Here is a 5,296-nt window from a genome sequence, read left to right as displayed (position 1 = left end):
ACCGATGGAAATACTGCACATTTTACCTCCTAGATGAAGCGGACGCAGAAATGTGTTATTGGTATACGAAACTCTTACTATCAAAAGTAGCATTGTCCAAATTGACAATTCACAATATCACATGTGCTTAGCTAGTACCATCCTTTTGGGTCGAACTTGTACCGAGAAGAACGATACAGCGAAACAGAAAAGATCACGGTAGTGCAATTGTAAATCAATCCAAAGCCGAGTTACAAACTGAAGCAGAGCTCTTTTTGCAGCAAGTAGGCATTTCCAAAGAGACCGTATATCATTCTTAAAATGCAGAAACTTCAAGACGTCCTATTCCTTCGATATACTGTGAAAGCATACCCTCAAGTGGTTCCTGCATCTCTCATGTTTCGAGGACTAGATTTCCCAGATGGAATATACATCTATGTATATCATCATCAGTGCATTTTGATTTCATAACAAGTATAAAAGGATATCTTGGATACAATTACAATTGTGAGAAACGTTATCGTGGACTTCTCAATCGTGGCCGACACATTCACTGCGGGGAGAGATGTCGTGGGTATTTAGCCTAAAAAAACATTGCTTTCTTGAATGAAAATAACGAATGTATTGCTCGACATGCAGGCAAACGTTTGTGAGTCCTTCTTGTTATGTGCAACATCGCATGAAACTAACCTGCATTAAAGTATTTGCGAATTAATTAAACTTTGTTCCACTTGTGGAAGTCGTATGCGAATCAATAACCCAACGGCACACGTTTGTCCAGGAAAGAAACCATGCCTATGTTGATAAGTCGTGGACTTCGTGATTCAGTGCTATGTTCAGAAATATGACAATGAACTAGAGTAAGATTTAAAGGAAGACCAGCATAATAACTAAAAGAAACAAGTGGATTGTATCTGTTTTGTAAAAAAAAATACCGGCATTCACATCCCTAAGGTATGCGTAACTCGTCGTGCTTGAGAGAATTGCATATAAGAACCTATATTTTTTTCACTGTCCCAACTGTAGTACAAATCCAGGAATAGGTGAAAAATTTATTTTGGGCCTCTTGTACTCCTACCTAGTTTGCTGAATTGATTTTAGACCCTACCAACGATTCTTGAAGTGAAGGGGACACCCAGCGTTACCGGGGCTACCATCTATATGTTACAGTAAATGCGCACAATTTCTCGGGATATGACGGACAATTACTTTTGAAATAATATCCAGAACAATGTGCCGATTGTTGCCCTGACACGAAGAACACAGCTGAATTCATTTACTTAAAAGCGGGACAAGTAACGTTTAAAGAAATAACAGAATGGCCAAAGAATATTTTCCACTCTTTTCAATATTGAAGTTATTATCATTTTGTGCTACCGCATTTGGCTGACGTTCGCTATTATGACCCTGACTGCATACACACAGAACAATGATATACATTTTACGCTTTGTAACAGACTTTAGTTCCGTCTGACTTTCAAGAAGAAATGTTGAAATATTGCCGATCTTATTTGAACATTTTACGCCCATTCTATGGAAAATTTCGAAAAAAATTTCGGGTCACAGAGGTATTGATCCTTTGAAGATTTATTTTGCTTTAGCCACATCATGTTGCTTAATGTATCGAAATAAGTTTAATCCACGAACAAAATAGCCATCATACCCAAATCATATCTCTTAGTTAACCGTCGATATTCCGCCAAAACTATTCGCTTGCTGCATTACTTATGTGAAAGAGAAAACAAACAGATATGATAGAAACGGTGGACAAAAGAAAAGTGGAAATCTTTATGTGGATGACTGGGGTTTATATTTAAAAAATCCCAGATCGGTTATGAATTTCAGAAATATTTTTTTCACCGATGCCCCATTTGTTTTCCTCAACGAAACATGAAAAGTCCTTTCTCAGAATCCACCGTGGAAGAGTTGTACGAGCAAATATACTAATGACGCCTGAGATTCGAAATTCAAGATTATCACGTAATATAAATATAGTAGCAATATTACGATGAACGCTTCACAACAGATCCAGAATATGGACGCGTTACCGAAAGTAACGACGTGACAGATATCACGACAGACTATTTGATGGACTATTAAAATTAGTAACCATGATGCTAGCAACGGAACGGTTTCCCGCCACAGCCATGAGTGCACTGAAAGGTCTTGGACTTAAAAACGTATTATCAGTGACAGTGGCGATGATGATAAAGATGATTGGACAGTGTGTATACCAACCTATTTATGATACAGCCAGAGAACGGGGTATTGAAAATCTTTACCATGACAAATCAGCTGCAATCCAATACACAGAAGACCTGAAAGTTTTGAATGAACTAGAACCCCACCCTCACCCACCCACAAAACCCCAGCAAAAACCAGATGGAGAAGAACAGTCAACAACATAAACTTTTTAGGGGGACAAACATCTCGAATGTCTAATGCCACTAGCTTGGTCTATATGCCGAAGACTACAGAACTACCATCAACTAGATGTTGCAGCCGTACATCAGTTTGCATAGGACCATCTAACCTTAATCGAATTAACGAAGGAAGAATATCCTAGTGGTCGTCCTATATACAAGTGGATGGTACTAATACATCTGATGAAATACTTTGGACATTAAGTGCTACCACTTGGATTCTCCTAAAAATAAACCAGTCCTTTTAAGGGCTTTAATTGCCAGTTTATTACGAAATTTCAGTTTGGCTTCAAATTTCGACTCGAAAATACTACTGATAACCTAATATGATCATTTTACAACCGTTCTAAATTATAATCACAGTAATGAACTTGACAACCAAAAACGTTTTGTAGTGGTCTCTCTAACCTACACGATTGGCTTAAAATAAAATATGTCCACTATGTAGGAAAAATAAAAATAAATTCATGACTCTAATTACAATTGTGGCTAACAAAAAATTGGTAATAAGGAATACCCTCTACATAGACAATTGGGTTGAATTAGACAATCTAAATTTCTGGCGTTTCAGATATGTTCCAGTTGGCGTTTAGCGTCTCTTTCCGGGTCCCTCTCCTCCTTGCCGACTCGGATATTAAAAGACAAGTGTGTGGGTCGATTCTCACTCGTCTAAAATCAGGTGCCCCGAAGAGCGTGTACGCACGGAACCTGGGTGACGTCATAAGATAATTGCCCAATCAAACTCGAGGTCTCATACTGCAGTAACCAGGCATTTAAACAGCATCACTGTGTGTTGGGTCCATTCCCACTCATGACAGCCCTTCATACAGGTCGACTGGGACTTTATCGATTGGGAATTTATTGTCTCACGACCTGTTTTCTGAATTAAAAAACATCTTTTAGTGCATTAAAGAGTTGGGGGATGAGGCTCTTTTTCCGTCCCCCTCGAACAATTAATTAGTCCACCATTGCGGAATTTAAATCGTCCAGCATGCACTATGTGCGCAAGCGACGCTAATTAAATCTCATCGTCAACATCAGTCTGACTACCCTGCGTTGACCAGTCAACACCTTCAAAAAATGAATTTGTTCAATAACTTAAAAGACAGTTGGTATTGGATGGTGGATGTAGCCTATGAAGTGGAAAGGCTTGAACAAGTCAGGTGCTTTTTACAAGACATACTGAATTTCACAGAGTGGTCTTTTGTGAAGTGGGGGTTAGAGCAATTAAAGAAAGCAGAAGAAATGAAGAGAAATGTGCTGGAAGAAGAGATGAAAAAGAATAAAGATACCTGGGCTAAAGAGAGAAAGGACAAAGAAAACAGAAAGAAAAAAGAGGATTTTGACAAAATAAACCAAAACTGGCTCAAGGTGCAGGAAAAATTTAGATCGATGGGACATCCTAACTGGATAAGAGAAGATGAAAAGAAGAATAAAAAAAGGAATCATTGAGAAATTGATGAGATGGTGGAAAAACTAGAGAAAATAGAAGAAGAACTGGATAAAATAGAAGAAGAAACCCAAAGACCCTTTTCAGGGCCACTCCATTGCCTCGAAAAGATTTGCTTTCTTGCCTAAAAGGATTTTAGTAGATTTTATAGTTTAGGTGTGATAGAATAATGTTCATCAATCTATGTACGTGTTATAAATGTGTTTACCTAAGATCGCACGTATTCAGGTCAGCCACTTGCAACATTGTTGCCAGTGGCAAGTACAGTGAGGCCACCCATGTTCCATTTTTTTTCCCCATGTCGCTATACAGGCCCAATATTACCCATGTTAAATTCCCTTTGACGATTAACGTTCCCGGGATGATCTTAACAGTCTTGACTCTAAACGTTCCCACTGCCTTTTTGACTAGGATTTCCATTGACACTAAAGTATCACCTATAATTACTATCATGCCTTCATATTGTTGTGATACTGCATGAAAACTCGCAGCAAATCCAGCTCGGGTTCCGATGCGTTATAAAAGAGTTGCAACCGCTAGTACCTGCTTTCGATGTCGATCAAAGAATCAATAACTACTATCTTAAATTCACGGTATTTCATCATATATTTATAGATGTTGTAAGCCTCGCGACTGAGGGCAGCGATGGTGTACGAGAATTTGCGAAATGTAAACCTTACTTTGTGACCTGGAATTCACGCTTTGTTCGAAACTTGTGTAATCTACTCCTTGAGTCGCTTGAATATATTTCGCTTCGCTTTACTTGACCTCGCAATTAGCTGTGACATACAGCAAGCAAGTTTAGACGGGTTTTGAGTTTTGTCGCTTGCTTATGTATTTATTTTCCTTTTTACACGCCGGCGTGGCAAAGAAATGTGTGTGTGCCTAAGAAAAATCCCTCGCGCTGCAGTTTTGTTTTCAGTGGTGAAAAAGTCGGGTGGTGGTGGAGGTGAGGACAGAAACCTTATTGCAAATTAAAACCTCACATTCTCGTTCTACCATTATCCTTAAGAGTTGCTCTATACAACTCATATGATAATGTACAATATAAACTATTCATATAAATTCATTCATACAGCATTGGATTTGAAATAGAAATTGTTGGATGATGTGCAAAGACTTATTTTTAGAGTATTTAGCATATAAATTAAAACTCGTTAACAAGATGCAGATAAACATAAATGATGTTGGTATGCATGCCCGATCGCTTAAGTAAATTATTTTATCATTATTTATTGTCGATAAAATCGCTCCAGCAAGCTAATATTTTTGGTATTTAAATTAATTCCGACTCTATATAAAAATGTGTCTACATGTATCATTATTTATTTATTTATTTATTTTTTATTTATTTATTTTAACTCAAAGAGTCAAGCTGGCTCACATATAGTCTCGGTCACTTATTTTGCCTATCTCTTAGTCGAGCCAAACGTCACCAATCATA

This window comes from Sinohyriopsis cumingii, chromosome 16 (genome assembly GCF_028554795.1).
Source record: "Sinohyriopsis cumingii isolate HCF-2022 chromosome 16, ASM2855479v2, whole genome shotgun sequence".
In the NCBI taxonomy this organism is placed as follows: Eukaryota; Metazoa; Mollusca; class Bivalvia; order Unionida; family Unionidae; genus Sinohyriopsis; species Sinohyriopsis cumingii.
This window is presented reverse-complemented; position numbering follows the sequence as displayed.